This window comes from Entelurus aequoreus, linkage group LG18, assembly GCF_033978785.1.
Source record: "Entelurus aequoreus isolate RoL-2023_Sb linkage group LG18, RoL_Eaeq_v1.1, whole genome shotgun sequence".
In the NCBI taxonomy this organism is placed as follows: Eukaryota; Metazoa; Chordata; class Actinopteri; order Syngnathiformes; family Syngnathidae; genus Entelurus; species Entelurus aequoreus.
The window spans coordinates 1,374,879-1,392,378 of record NC_084748.1 but is presented as its reverse complement, the minus strand read 5'-3'; the positions used below and the strand labels follow the sequence as shown (position 1 = coordinate 1,392,378).

Below are 17,500 nucleotides of genomic sequence, written 5' to 3'. Positions count from 1 at the left end.
ATGATGGAATAGAAACACAGTAGCATTAAAAGATGATGGAATAGAAACACAGTAGCATTAAAAGATGATGGAATAGAAACACAGTAGCATTAAAAGATGATGGAATAGAAACACAGTAGCATTAAAAGATGAGGGAATAGAAACACAGTAGCATTAAAAGATGAGGGAATAGAAACACAGTAGCATTAAAAGATGATGGAATAGAAACACAGTAGCATTAAAAGATGAGGGAATAGAAACACAGTAGCATTAAAAGATGATGGAATAGAAACACAGTAGCATTAAAATATGAGGGAATAGAAACACAGTAGCATTAAAAGATGATGGAATAGAAACACAGTAGCATTAAAAGATGATGGAATAGAAACACAGTAGCATTAAAAGATGATGGAATAGAAACACAGTAGCATTAAAAGATGATGGAATAGAAACACAGTAGCATTAAAAGATGATGGAATAGAAACACAGTAGCATTAAAAGATGAGGGAATAGAAACACAGTAGCATTAAAAGATGAGGGAATAGAAACACAGTAGCATTAAAAGATGATGGAATAGAAACACAGTAGCATTAAAAGATGAGGGAATAGAAACACAGTAGCATTAAAAGATGATGGAATAGAAACACAGTAGCATTAAAAGATGAGGGAATAGAAACACAGTAGCATTAAAAGATGAGGGAATAGAAACACAGTAGCATTAAAAGATGGTGGAATAGAAACACAGTAGCATTAAAATATGAGGGAATAGAAACACAGTAGCATTAAAAGATGATGGAATAGAAACAAAGTAGCATTAAAATATGATGGAATAGAAACCCAGTAGCATTAATAGATGAGGGAATAGAAACACAGTAGCATTAAAAGATGATGGAATAGAAACACAGTAGCATTAAAATATGAGGGAATAGAAACACAGTAGCATTAAAAGATGATGGAATAGAAACACAGTAGCATTAAAAGATGATGGAATAGAAACACAGTAGCATTAAAATATGAGGGAATAGAAACACAGTAGCATTAAAAAATGAGGGAATAGAAACACAGTAGCATTAAAAGATGAGGGAATAGAAACACAGTAGCATTAAAAGATGAGGGAATAGAAACACAGTAGCATTAAAAGATGAGGGAATAGAAACACAGTAGCATTAAAAGATGAGGGAATAGAAACACAGTAGCATTAAAAGATGATGGAATAGAAACACAGTAGCATTAAAAGATGAGGGAATAGAAACACTGTAGCATTAAAAGATGATGGAATAGAAACACAGTAGCATTAAAAGATGAGGGAATAGAAACACAGTAGCATTAAAAGATGAGGGAATAGAAACACAGTAGCATTAAAATATGAGGGAATAGAAACACAGTAGCATTAAAAGATGATGGAATAGAAACACAGTAGCATTAAAAGATGAGGGAATAGAAACACAGTAGCATTAAAAGATGATGGAATAGAAACACAGTAGCATTAAAAGATGATGGAATAGAAACACAGTAGCATTAAAAGATGAGGGAATAGAAACACAGTAGCATTAAAAGATGAGGGAATAGAAACACAGTAGCATTAAAAGATGATGGAATAGAAACACAGTAGCATTAAAAGATGAGGGAATATAAACACAGTAGCATTAAAAGATGAGGGAATAGAAACACAGTAGCATTAAAAGATGAGGGAATAGAAACACAGTAGCATTAAAAGATGAGGGAATAGAAACACAGTAGCATTAAAAGATGGTGGAATAGAAACACAGTAGCATTAAAAGATGAGGGAATAGAAACACAGTAGCATTAAAAGATGAGGGAATAGAAACACAGTAGCATTAAAAGATGATGGAATAGAAACACAGTAGCATTAAAAGATGAGGGAATAGAAACACAGTAGCATTAAAAGATGATGGAATAGAAACACAGTAGCATTAAAAGATGAGGGAATAGAAACCCAGTAGCATTAAAAGATGAGGGAATAGAAACACAGTAGCATTAAAAGATGATGGAATAGAAACACAGTAGCATTAAAAGATGAGGGAATAGAAACACAGTAGCATTAAAAGATGATGGAATGGAAACACAGTAGCATTAAAATATGAGGGAATAGAAACACAGTAGCATTAAAAGATGATGGAATAGAAACACAGTAGCATTAAAAGATGATGGAATAGAAACACAGTAGCATTAAAAGATGATGGAATAGAAACACAGTAGCATTAAAAGATGATGGAATAGAAACACAGTAGCATTAAAAGATGATGGAATAGAAACACAGTAGCATTAAAAGATGAGGGAATAGAAACACAGTAGCATTAAAAGATGAGGGAATAGAAACACAGTAGCATTAAAAGATGATGGAATAGAAACACAGTAGCATTAAAAGATGAGGGAATAGAAACACAGTAGCATTAAAAGATGATGGAATAGAAACACAGTAGCATTAAAAGATGATGGAATAGAAACACAGTAGCATTAATAGATGATGGAATAGAAACACAGTAGCATTAAAAGATGATGGAATAGAAACACAGTAGCATTAAAAGATGATGGAATAGAAACACAGTAGCATTAAAAGATGATGGAATAGAAACACAGTAGCATTAAAAGATGAGGGAATAGAAACACAGTAGCATTAAAAGATGAGGGAATAGAAACACAGTAGCATTAAAAGATGATGGAATAGAAACACAGTAGCATTAAAAGATGAGGGAATAGAAACACAGTAGCATTAAAAGATGATGGAATAGAAACACAGTAGCATTAAAAGATGATGGAATAGAAACACAGTAGCATTAAAAGATGATGGAATAGAAACACAGTAGCATTAAAAGATGATGGAATAGAAACACAGTAGCATTAAAAGATGATGGAATAGAAACACAGTAGCATTAAAAGATGATGGAATAGAAACACAGTAGCATTAAAAGATGAGGGAATAGAAACACAGTAGCATTAAAAGATGAGGGAATAGAAACACAGTAGCATTAAAAGATGATGGAATAGAAACACAGTAGCATTAAAAGATGAGGGAATAGAAACACAGTAGCATTAAAAGATGATGGAATAGAAACACAGTAGCATTAAAAGATGAGGGAATAGAAACACAGTAGCATTAAAAGATGAGGGAATAGAAACACAGTAGCATTAAAAGATGGTGGAATAGAAACACAGTAGCATTAAAATATGAGGGAATAGAAACACAGTAGCATTAAAAGATGATGGAATAGAAACAAAGTAGCATTAAAATATGATGGAATAGAAACCCAGTAGCATTAATAGATGAGGGAATAGAAACACAGTAGCATTAAAAGATGATGGAATAGAAACACAGTAGCATTAAAATATGAGGGAATAGAAACACAGTAGCATTAAAAGATGATGGAATAGAAACACAGTAGCATTAAAAGATGATGGAATAGAAACACAGTAGCATTAAAATATGAGGGAATAGAAACACAGTAGCATTAAAAAATGAGGGAATAGAAACACAGTAGCATTAAAAGATGAGGGAATAGAAACACAGTAGCATTAAAAGATGAGGGAATAGAAACACAGTAGCATTAAAAGATGAGGGAATAGAAACACAGTAGCATTAAAAGATGAGGGAATAGAAACACAGTAGCATTAAAAGATGATGGAATAGAAACACAGTAGCATTAAAAGATGAGGGAATAGAAACACAGTAGCATTAAAAGATGATGGAATAGAAACACAGTAGCATTAAAAGATGAGGGAATAGAAACACAGTAGCATTAAAAGATGAGGGAATAGAAACACAGTAGCATTAAAATATGAGGGAATAGAAACACAGTAGCATTAAAAGATGATGGAATAGAAACACAGTAGCATTAAAAGATGAGGGAATAGAAACACAGTAGCATTAAAAGATGATGGAATAGAAACACAGTAGCATTAAAAGATGATGGAATAGAAACACAGTAGCATTAAAAGATGAGGGAATAGAAACACAGTAGCATTAAAAGATGAGGGAATAGAAACACAGTAGCATTAAAAGATGATGGAATAGAAACACAGTAGCATTAAAAGATGAGGGAATATAAACACAGTAGCATTAAAAGATGAGGGAATAGAAACACAGTAGCATTAAAAGATGAGGGAATAGAAACACAGTAGCATTAAAAGATGAGGGAATAGAAACACAGTAGCATTAAAAGATGGTGGAATAGAAACACAGTAGCATTAAAAGATGAGGGAATAGAAACACAGTAGCATTAAAAGATGAGGGAATAGAAACACAGTAGCATTAAAAGATGATGGAATAGAAACACAGTAGCATTAAAAGATGAGGGAATAGAAACACAGTAGCATTAAAAGATGATGGAATAGAAACACAGTAGCATTAAAAGATGAGGGAATAGAAACACAGTAGCATTAAAAGATGATGGAATAGAAACACAGTAGCATTAAAAGATGAGGGAATAGAAACCCAGTAGCATTAAAAGATGATGGAATAGAAACACAGTAGCATTAAAAGATGATGGAATAGAAACACAGTAGCATTAAAAGATGATGGAATAGAAACACAGTAGCATTAAAAGATGATGGAATAGAAACACAGTAGCATTAAAAGATGATGGAATAGAAACACAGTAGCATTAAAAGATGAGGGAATAGAAACACAGTAGCATTAAAAGATGAGGGAATAGAAACACAGTAGCATTAAAAGATGATGGAATAGAAACACAGTAGCATTAAAAGATGAGGGAATAGAAACACAGTAGCATTAAAAGATGATGGAATAGAAACACAGTAGCATTAAAATATGAGGGAATAGAAACACAGTAGCATTAAAAGATGATGGAATAGAAACACAGTAGCATTAAAAGATGATGGAATAGAAACACAGTAGCATTAAAAGATGATGGAATAGAAACACAGTAGCATTAAAAGATGATGGAATAGAAACACAGTAGCATTAAAAGATGATGGAATAGAAACACAGTAGCATTAAAAGATGAGGGAATAGAAACACAGTAGCATTAAAAGATGAGGGAATAGAAACACAGTAGCATTAAAAGATGATGGAATAGAAACACAGTAGCATTAAAAGATGAGGGAATAGAAACACAGTAGCATTAAAAGATGATGGAATAGAAACACAGTAGCATTAAAAGATGAGGGAATAGAAACACAGTAGCATTAAAAGATGAGGGAATAGAAACACAGTATCATTAAAAGATGGTGGAATAGAAACACAGTAGCATTAAAAGATGAGGGAATAGAAACACAGTAGCATTAAAAGATGAGGGAATAGAAACACAGTAGCATTAAAAGATGATGGAATAGAAACACAGTAGCATTAAAAGATGAGGGAATAGAAACACAGTAGCATTAAAAGATGATGGAATAGAAACACAGTAGCATTAAAATATGAGGGAATAGAAACACAGTAGCATTAAAAGATGATGGAATAGAAACACAGTAGCATTAAAAGATGATGGAATAGAAACACAGTAGCATTAAAAGATGATGGAATAGAAACACAGTAGCATTAAAAGATGATGGAATAGAAACACAGTAGCATTAAAAGATGATGGAATAGAAACACAGTAGCATTAAAAGATGAGGGAATAGAAACACAGTAGCATTAAAAGATGAGGGAATAGAAACACAGTAGCATTAAAAGATGATGGAATAGAAACACAGTAGCATTAAAAGATGAGGGAATAGAAACACAGTAGCATTAAAAGATGATGGAATAGAAACACAGTAGCATTAAAAGATGATGGAATAGAAACACAGTAGCATTAATAGATGATGGAATAGAAACACAGTAGCATTAAAAGATGATGGAATAGAAACACAGTAGCATTAAAAGATGATGGAATAGAAACACAGTAGCATTAAAAGATGATGGAATAGAAACACAGTAGCATTAAAAGATGAGGGAATAGAAACACAGTAGCATTAAAAGATGAGGGAATAGAAACACAGTAGCATTAAAAGATGATGGAATAGAAACACAGTAGCATTAAAAGATGAGGGAATAGAAACACAGTAGCATTAAAAGATGATGGAATAGAAACACAGTAGCATTAAAATATGAGGGAATAGAAACACAGTAGCATTAAAAGATGATGGAATAGAAACACAGTAGCATTAAAAGATGATGGAATAGAAACACAGTAGCATTAAAAGATGATGGAATAGAAACACAGTAGCATTAAAAGATGATGGAATAGAAACACAGTAGCATTAAAAGATGATGGAATAGAAACACAGTAGCATTAAAAGATGAGGGAATAGAAACACAGTAGCATTAAAAGATGAGGGAATAGAAACACATTAGCATTAAAAGATGATGGAATAGAAACACAGTAGCATTAAAAGATGAGGGAATAGAAACACAGTAGCATTAAAAGATGATGGAATAGAAACACAGTAGCATTAAAAGATGAGGGAATAGAAACACAGTAGCATTAAAAGATGAGGGAATAGAAACACAGTAGCATTAAAAGATGGTGGAATAGAAACACAGTAGCATTAAAATATGAGGGAATAGAAACACAGTAGCATTAAAAGATGATGGAATAGAAACAAAGTAGCATTAAAATATGATGGAATAGAAACCCAGTAGCATTAATAGATGAGGGAATAGAAACACAGTAGCATTAAAAGATGATGGAATAGAAACACAGTAGCATTAAAATATGAGGGAATAGAAACACAGTAGCATTAAAAGATGATGGAATAGAAACACAGTAGCATTAAAAGATGATGGAATAGAAACACAGTAGCATTAAAATATGAGGGAATAGAAACACAGTAGCATTAAAAAATGAGGGAATAGAAACACAGTAGCATTAAAAGATGGTGGAATAGAAACACAGTAGCATTAAAAGATGAGGGAATAGAAACACAGTAGCATTAAAAGATGAGGGAATAGAAACACAGTAGCATTAAAAGATGAGGGAATAGAAACACAGTAGCATTAAAAGATGATGGAATAGAAACACAGTAGCATTAAAAGATGAGGGAATAGAAACACTGTAGCATTAAAAGATGATGGAATAGAAACACAGTAGCATTAAAAGATGAGGGAATAGAAACACAGTAGCATTAAAAGATGAGGGAATAGAAACACAGTAGCATTAAAATATGAGGGAATAGAAACACAGTAGCATTAAAAGATGATGGAATAGAAACACAGTAGCATTAAAAGATGAGGGAATAGAAACACAGTAGCATTAAAAGATGATGGAATAGAAACACAGTAGCATTAAAAGATGATGGAATAGAAACACAGTAGCATTAAAAGATGAGGGAATAGAAACACAGTAGCATTAAAAGATGAGGGAATAGAAACACAGTAGCATTAAAAGATGATGGAATAGAAACACAGTAGCATTAAAAGATGAGGGAATATAAACACAGTAGCATTAAAAGATGAGGGAATAGAAACACAGTAGCATTAAAAGATGAGGGAATAGAAACACAGTAGCATTAAAAGATGAGGGAATAGAAACACAGTAGCATTAAAAGATGGTGGAATAGAAACACAGTAGCATTAAAAGATGAGGGAATAGAAACACAGTAGCATTAAAAGATGAGGGAATAGAAACACAGTAGCATTAAAAGATGATGGAATAGAAACACAGTAGCATTAAAAGATGAGGGAATAGAAACACAGTAGCATTAAAAGATGATGGAATAGAAACACAGTAGCATTAAAAGATGAGGGAATAGAAACCCAGTAGCATTAAAAGATGAGGGAATAGAAACACAGTAGCATTAAAAGATGATGGAATAGAAACACAGTAGCATTAAAAGATGAGGGAATAGAAACACAGTAGCATTAAAAGATGATGGAATGGAAACACAGTAGCATTAAAATATGAGGGAATAGAAACACAGTAGCATTAAAAGATGATGGAATAGAAACACAGTAGCATTAAAAGATGATGGAATAGAAACACAGTAGCATTAAAAGATGATGGAATAGAAACACAGTAGCATTAAAAGATGATGGAATAGAAACACAGTAGCATTAAAAGATGATGGAATAGAAACACAGTAGCATTAAAAGATGAGGGAATAGAAACACAGTAGCATTAAAAGATGAGGGAATAGAAACACAGTAGCATTAAAAGATGATGGAATAGAAACACAGTAGCATTAAAAGATGAGGGAATAGAAACACAGTAGCATTAAAAGATGATGGAATAGAAACACAGTAGCATTAAAAGATGATGGAATAGAAACACAGTAGCATTAATAGATGATGGAATAGAAACACAGTAGCATTAAAAGATGATGGAATAGAAACACAGTAGCATTAAAAGATGATGGAATAGAAACACAGTAGCATTAAAAGATGATGGAATAGAAACACAGTAGCATTAAAAGATGAGGGAATAGAAACACAGTAGCATTAAAAGATGAGGGAATAGAAACACAGTAGCATTAAAAGATGATGGAATAGAAACACAGTAGCATTAAAAGATGAGGGAATAGAAACACAGTAGCATTAAAAGATGATGGAATAGAAACACAGTAGCATTAAAATATGAGGGAATAGAAACACAGTAGCATTAAACGATGATGGAATAGAAACACAGTAGCATTAAAAGATGATGGAATAGAAACACAGTAGCATTAAAAGATGATGGAATAGAAACACAGTAGCATTAAAAGATGATGGAATAGAAACACAGTAGCATTAAAAGATGATGGAATAGAAACACAGTAGCATTAAAAGATGAGGGAATAGAAACACAGTAGCATTAAAAGATGAGGGAATAGAAACACAGTAGCATTAAAAGATGATGGAATAGAAACACAGTAGCATTAAAAGATGAGGGAATAGAAACACAGTAGCATTAAAAGATGATGGAATAGAAACACAGTAGCATTAAAAGATGAGGGAATAGAAACACAGTAGCATTAAAAGATGAGGGAATAGAAACACAGTAGCATTAAAAGATGCTACTGTGATAGAAACACAGTAGCATTAAAATATGAGGGAATAGAAACACAGTAGCATTAAAAGATGATGGAATAGAAACAAAGTAGCATTAAAATATGATGGAATAGAAACCCAGTAGCATTAATAGATGAGGGAATAGAAACACAGTAGCATTAAAAGATGATGGAATAGAAACACAGTAGCATTAAAATATGAGGGAATAGAAACACAGTAGCATTAAAAGATGATGGAATAGAAACACAGTAGCATTAAAAGATGATGGAATAGAAACACAGTAGCATTAAAATATGAGGGAATAGAAACACAGTAGCATTAAAAAATGAGGGAATAGAAACACAGTAGCATTAAAAGATGAGGGAATAGAAACACAGTAGCATTAAAAGATGAGGGAATAGAAACACAGTAGCATTAAAAGATGAGGGAATAGAAACACAGTAGCATTAAAAGATGAGGGAATAGAAACACAGTAGCATTAAAAGATGATGGAATAGAAACACAGTAGCATTAAAAGATGAGGGAATAGAAACACAGTAGCATTAAAAGATGATGGAATAGAAACACAGTAGCATTAAAAGATGAGGGAATAGAAACACAGTAGCATTAAAAGATGAGGGAATAGAAACACAGTAGCATTAAAATATGAGGGAATAGAAACACAGTAGCATTAAAAGATGATGGAATAGAAACACAGTAGCATTAAAAGATGAGGGAATAGAAACACAGTAGCATTAAAAGATGATGGAATAGAAACACAGTAGCATTAAAAGATGATGGAATAGAAACACAGTAGCATTAAAAGATGAGGGAATAGAAACACAGTAGCATTAAAAGATGAGGGAATAGAAACACAGTAGCATTAAAAGATGATGGAATAGAAACACAGTAGCATTAAAAGATGAGGGAATATAAACACAGTAGCATTAAAAGATGAGGGAATAGAAACACAGTAGCATTAAAAGATGAGGGAATAGAAACACAGTAGCATTAAAAGATGAGGGAATAGAAACACAGTAGCATTAAAAGATGGTGGAATAGAAACACAGTAGCATTAAAAGATGAGGGAATAGAAACACAGTAGCATTAAAAGATGAGGGAATAGAAACACAGTAGCATTAAAAGATGATGGAATAGAAACACAGTAGCATTAAAAGATGAGGGAATAGAAACACAGTAGCATTAAAAGATGATGGAATAGAAACACAGTAGCATTAAAAGATGAGGGAATAGAAACACAGTAGCATTAAAAGATGATGGAATAGAAACACAGTAGCATTAAAAGATGAGGGAATAGAAACCCAGTAGCATTAAAAGATGATGGAATAGAAACACAGTAGCATTAAAAGATGATGGAATAGAAACACAGTAGCATTAAAAGATGAGGGAATAGAAACACAGTAGCATTAAAAGATGATGGAATAGAAACACAGTAGCATTAAAAGATGAGGGAATAGAAACCCAGTAGCATTAAAAGATGAGGGAATAGAAACCCAGTAGCTGTTGACTGAAGCGGACAGAATAAATTGAATGGGAATGATTTGGCGTATTGACATTCAGCTTTCAATTATCCACGCTGGAGACGGAGATAAAGCTAAATGGGCTCCAGGAGAGGAAAGGAGGGATGAAAGCATGAGTGGCTTTCTTTTTAGTAGCAATAACACTTCAATCTGTAGGAGGGTTGTATGTGCAACTAAGTGGGCTAAAATGGGGGAATAAACAACCCAGGCTGGATGACTGAAAGGAGACATATTAGCAATTAGCATTGTGTCATTATAGCTACACTTTGTGGCTGTAAGGAATTCCAGTCTTTTGTTAAAGAATGTTTGTGACATGTAAGGTCACATGAATACATCCTGTTTCCCAGACTACAGAGCGCACCGGTATATAAGCCGCAGATTTCCGTATATTAGCCGCACATATATACGTTGTGGAATTAGTTATTTACACGGGAATATTTGTGTTTATTTACATACCATAATTGTTTCCAAACAGTGTCTGAAACACGGCAGTAAAACAGCTGATCAAACAAAACAGAAGTCATGGTCATGGACCCACTAGCTGCGGAAGCTAGCTCTCCAAACAGCTAAACAGACTCAATAACTCCACGATGACGTTTTGGTGAATTTACAAAAACTGAAAGATGACAAAAAGAATGTCATTATATGTTAATAATACTAACACGCACACTGGTAAACGCTAGCATGATTACAAGTACAAATGTGCATGAAAAACACTCCTACAGACATCACACATGGGATGGTTTAGTAAGTAAGAATTGTTTTAGTTATATTAGAAAACTTTCGGTCATGACCCACACTTCATGACCATAGGTGAGAGTAGGAATGTAGAATAAGATCGCGGATACAAGCGGCCGAAATGAGTTTCCTCAGAAGGGTGGCTGGCATCTCCCTTAGAGATAGGGTGAGAAGTGCAGTCACCCGAGAGAGACTCGGAGTAGAGCCGCTGCTCCTTGGCTTGGAAAGGAGCCAGCTTAGGTGGTTCGGGCATCTCGTGCGGATGCCTCACCAGCGTCTCCCTAGGGAGGTCCTCGTTGCACGTCCCACTGGGAGGAGGCCCCGCGGCAGGCCAAGGACCAGATGGGGGGATTACATCTCCTATCTGGCCTGGGAACGCTTCAGGATTCCCCAGGAGGAAGTCGCTAATGTTGCTCTGGAGAGGGAAGTCTGCTGGAGCTGTTGTCCCCGCGACCCCATTCCGGATAAGCGGTTGAAGATGGATGGATGGATATTAGAAAACTTACAAACGTTGTTCAGAGTGATAAATGAAGAATCCTTTTGAGAAGAAATACTATAGACGGTTATACTTCTGGTTCAAGGCAGAAAACAAGAAGTGCATTTCCAACCCACAGTTTTGGTGAATTTACTGAGGGATTTGTGAAAGTGAAACAATACAAAAAGAACGCCACTGTGGGTTAATAATACTAACACAGACACTCATAAATGTGTTAGAAAATGTGCTAATGCTAACAACGCTACCTTCATCACCTTATGATAGCATGTGCAAATATGCATGGGACGCTTTAGTAAGTGTGAGCTGTTTTAGTTGTATTGTAAAACTTTCCAATGTTGCTTGGACTGATGAATGAAGAATCCTTTCGAGCAGAAACGCAAAGGACGGTTTTACTTCAAGTTGGAGGCATTAAGACAGGAAGTACATTTTCAACCCCAAACACCTGCAGTGAGCGAACTCGTCCAACAGTTGGCGCCGTGGCACAAACAGTAACATACATTTTTAGTTCCTTTGCTTGAGTTTATTGAAAACTATTGAACACAAAACATAATAGCCGTTAGCAAAGAAAAATCCCAACATTAGCCGCACCGTTCTACAAGCGTAAGAAAAAAGTAGCGACTTGTAGGCCAGAATCTACGATATTTTAGTTTTAGTCTCATCTAAATTGATTTAGTTTTAGAGTCACTTCAGTCAATTCAAATGACACAACATTTTTCAACAAGTGCATTTCACATTTAGCTTACTTGCAGTCATTTCCAAACATGAGTTACTGATGTCCGGATGATTAGCTTGCAGACGGCGTGTCAAGTCGCTTGCATTTCTACCGCAGACAATCAAGCCACAGGAGAATTGTCTTCTCTATCTTCCAGGTGTAGAAGACATATTTTATTCAATGATAAAAGGGTTATACTTACCGTAATTTCCGGACTATAAGCCGCACCTGACTATAAGCCGCACCAGCTAAATTTAGGGGAAAATACAGATTGCTCCATAAATAAGCCGCACCCGACTATAAGCCGCAGGGTTTTGATGTGTAATTAGCGTAGTATATAGTGTAATTAGCGTAGTATATAGTGTAATTAGCGTAGTATATAGTGTAATTAGCGTAGTATATAGGGGTTCCTGCTACCACGGAGGGGATTGTCGGGACAGAGATGACAGTTTGGGAACGCAAAGCGTCCCATTTATTAACAATAAATCTTTCAATCTTTCAATCAAACTTTCACATCTTTGACATGGCGAACAGCATTTGTGCAGAGTACAAATAATACAACGGTGCAAAGTAATGCAAAGTGCTCGCCTGTACGTTATCAAAATAACCAGCCTACCGGTATATGAAAAGTCAGTCTTTAATCATTGTGTCATCGTCTTCCTCCTGCGTACTAAAACCACCGAAATCCTCTTCGTCGGTGTCGGAGAAGAACAGGCCGTAAATAAGCCGCACCCTTGTATAAGCCGCAGGGACCAGAACCAGGGGAAAAAGTAGCGGCTTATAGTCCGGAAATTACGGTATATAGCGCTTTTCTACCTTCAAGGTACTCAAAGCGCTTTGGCAGTATTTCCACATTCACCCATTCACACACACATTCACACACTGATGGAGGGAGCTGCCATGCAAGGCGCTAACCAGCAGCCATCAGGAGCAAGGGTGAAGTGTCTTGCCCAAGGACACAACGGACGTGACTCGGATGGTAGAAGGTGGGGATTGAACCCCAGTAATCAGCAACCCTCCGATTGCTGGCACGGCCACTCTACCAACTTCGCCACGCCGTCCCTATTGAGGTGTGTAACAATAGTCCCAGTGAAAAATCAAAAGATGTGCCTTAGTCGTTCTGATTGGATCCCCCTCACCCTCCCCGCCCCTCGACCACATGGAACTGTGATTGGATAAGAACAAAAAGACAAAATTAAATATGATCGGATTTTGTCTTGTTTTTATTTGTTGACTAAAGTGTGGGTGAATTTCCTCATTGTTTTAGTCAACGTGCATTTGTTTGGATGGGCTACCGTCTAATCAGGGAGACATAGGTTGTCCATCAAAACCAAGTCAAACATTTTTATTCAACAAAATTAACTCTGATTGAGTGATTAAAAAAAAAGGAAAACATACCCATTGTGTCCAAAAAACAATGCATTTTTATTTTCAAGGAATTTGGTGACATGAAAGTTCAACGTATTAACTTCTGTGCTATAGAGTGCACCTAAATATTAGCTGCGTCCCCGTCATTTTAGCAGCAATTTTTAGTTTTGTCCATATATGGGCGTGTACAGGTGTAGCGAAGAAACCATGAAATATGTATTTACAAATGCAACAAAAGACTGTGACTGTAACACAAGCTGTAGCTCTTTGTCCTTCTCCTCCACCTGCACACTGAAACCTCCACAATTTCCATGGCTGGGTCCATCGCCTTTGGCTTTGGGGCTGCGTTGTGTGCATTTCACCACCTCTCCTTCATGGTGAGGACAAGTGCGTAACACGCTAAATGGCTAACTGAATAATTGTGACAGTGTGTTGGATTCAATGCAAACAATTTCATTGATCCACCGTGACCCGTACAGCAATTTCTTTGGGGATGAGGCTTAGGCCCAAACCCAATACACCCCCTCGCCCTACTTTTTAGCCCTATCCCTACATTGTGCACATTCCTGTGAAGGTAGTGGTATCCCAATGACACTTTGCATGTAGGGGAGTGGGCATAACGAGGAGTAGGGGGGTGGTGTCCCAATGACACTTTGCATGTAGGGGAGTGGGCATAACGAGGAGTAGGGGGTGGTGTCCCAATGACACTTTGCATGTAGGGGAGTGGGCATAACGAGGAGTAGGGGGTGGTGTCCCAATGACTCTTTGCATGCAGGGGAGTGGGCATAACGAGGAGTAGGGGGTGGTGTCCCAATGACACTTTGCATGTAGGGGAGTGGGCATAACGAGGAGTAGGGGGTGGTGTCCCAATAACTCTTTGCATGTAGGGGAGTGGGCATAACGAGGAGTAGGGGGTGGTGTCCCAATAACTCTTTGCATGTAGGGGAGTGGGCATAACGAGGAGTAGGGGGTGGTGTCCCAATGACACTTTGCATGTAGGGGAGTGGGCATAACGAGGAGTAGGGGGTGGTGTCCCAATGACACTTTGCATGTAGGGGAGTGGGCATAACGAGGAGTAGGGGGTGGTGTCCCAATAACTCTTTGCATGTAGGGGAGTGGGCATAACGAGGAGTAGGGGGTGGTGTCCCAATGACTCTTTGCATGTAGGGGAGTGGGCATAACGAGGAGTAGGGGGTGGTGTCCCAATGACACTTTGCATGTAGGGGAGTGGGCATAACGAGGAGTAGGGGGTGGTGTCCCAATGACACTTTGCATGTAGGGGAGTGGGCATAACGAGGAGTAGGGGGTGGTGTCCCAATGACACTTTGCATGTAGGGGAGTGGGCATAACGAGGAGTAGGGGGTGATGTCCCAATAACTCTTTGCATGTAGGGGAGTGGGCATAACGAGGAGTAGGGGGTGGTGTCCCAATGACACTTTGCATGTAGGGGAGTGGGCATAACGAGGAGTAGGGGGTGATGTCCCAATAACTCTTTGCATGTAGGGGAGTGGGCATAACGAGGAGTAGGGGGTGGTGTCCCAATGACACTTTGCATGTAGGGGAGTGGGCATAACGAGGAGTAGGGGGTGGTGTCCCAATGACACTTTGCATGTAGGGGAGTGGGCATAACGAGGAGTAGGGGGTGGTGTCCCAATGACTCTTTGCATGTAGGGGAGTGGGCATAACGAGGAGTAGGGGGTGGTGTCCCAATGACACTTTGCATGTAGGGGAGTGGGCATAACGAGGAGTAGGGGGTGGTGTCCCAATGACACTTTGCATGTAGGGGAGTGGGCATAACGAGGAGTAGGGGGTGGTGTCCCAATGACACTTTGCATGTAGGGGAGTGGGCATAACGAGGAGTAGGGGGTGGTGTCCCAATGACACTTTGCATGTAGGGGAGTGGGCATAACGAGGAGTAGGGGGTGGTGTCCCAATGACACTTTGCATGTAGGGGAGTGGGCATATTGAATCTAGTCCTTCAGAGTGATGCATTTCAGATGCTGACTCGCTCAGGTAGGGCCAGAGAAAAATGCACCATTTCTGCATAAGTTCTAAAAGAGTGTTAAACACAAGTTATAGAAGACTGACCCAAGACGTGCTAAATGCAAACTCTGCTGTAAAACATTTGATATTTCAAATACGGGTGAGGCAGCGCTCATTAGCCACTTGAAGGCGGTATTGTCAGCTGCTAGCAGCACAATGGCCATAGGGCAGTTTGGTGCTGTGAACACTTTTAGTTCAGCAACTTTGGAGAAGTGAAGTCCTCAAAGCCAAGGTACCGTGGCCAATGAAATGTGCGAGTCCCTAATACCTGTTCAAGTCATCCGAGGACACAAGCTTGTCTTTTCTCTGCCTTGGTTCCTAACAGCCAGATCGCAGCCAAATGTAACTGTGGTGAGAACAAGTGTGCCTGTGTCTGTGCTTATGGGCTCGTTGTGCACTTTAAAAGACTCATTAGTGTCCCAAGTGTACTACTTGTGGACTAAAGCCTAAAGCAGCCAAATGGATTTGTGTGTAACGTTGAGGGACGAGCAGAAGTGAAGACTCGGTGACTTGGAACTGAATATGGATCTAAGTGTGCCTGGCTCATGGTTTTGCTTCAGAGAGGCTCCGTACATTTCAAATGTTGTCCTAATTTGACTTAATACTCAACCAGCACACATGAAACATGAGAAGGCACAACATGTAGTTCCTGAGATCCCAGATTGACCCGACGAGTACCACAAGAATATTAGTATGTATGTAATAAAAGGGCAGCACGGTGGAACAGGGGTTAGTGCATGTGCCTCACAATACGAAGGTCCTGAGTGGTCCTGAGTTCAATCCCGGGCTCGGGATCTTTCTGTGTGGAGTTTGCATGTTGTCCCCGTGACTGTGTGGGTTCCCTCCGGGTACTCCGGCTTACTCTCACCTCCAAAGACATGCACCTGGGGATAGGCCCCTCCCACCTCTAAAGACATGCACCTAGGGATAGGCCCCTCCCACCTCCAAAGACATGCACCTAGGGATAGGCCCCTCCCACCTCCAAAGACATGCACCTGGGGATAGGCCCCTCCCACCTCTAAAGACATACACCTAGGGATAGGCCCCTCCCACCTCCAAAGACATGCACCTGGGGATAGGCCCCTCCCACCTCCAAAGACATGCATATATATATATATAAATGTGTGTGTGTGTGTATACACATCCATGTAGACACATCAGTATTCGCAGCAGCTTTCCAGGTCGGCTGGATGCTGATCCATCAAACCACATCGCTGTCGCCACGTATCCTCGGCAACCTTCATGCTTTAAAGCAAACCCCCTCTGGTCTTGTGTGTGTGTGTGTGTGTGTGTGTGTGTGTGTGTGTGTGTGTGTGTGTGTGTGTGTGTGTGTGTGTGTGTGTGTGTGTGTGTGTGTGTGTGTGTGTGTGTGTGTGTGTGTGTGTGTGTGTGTTCACATCCACAGACCCAAATATTCTGACACACAATCCCTCATGCACTAGCCCAACAAATAATTTATATCTTAATGGCTAATGTTAGCATTTCTTCCAGACACTCCCCAGGTCCTCCAATCACAAACGTGTGTGTGTGTGTGTGTGTGTGTGTGTGTGTGTGTGTGTGTGTGTGTGTGTGTGTGTGTGTGTGTGCGTGCGTGTGTGTGTGTGTGTGTGTGTGTCTTGTCTCTTTGATCATCCATATGAACACGGTGGTCCCGCGTGGCCGTGAGACGTACTTGTGTCAACTTGATGTGTCACAGA

General features: G+C 38.3%; 1 protein-coding gene across 1 annotated transcript in view; it reads left to right on the top strand.

Annotated features, from left to right (window-relative positions):
- Nucleotides 1-17,500, top strand: part of ndst3 (N-deacetylase/N-sulfotransferase (heparan glucosaminyl) 3) — a 310,454-nt gene that overhangs the window by 157,454 nt on the left and 135,500 nt on the right. The window lies entirely within an intron of this gene.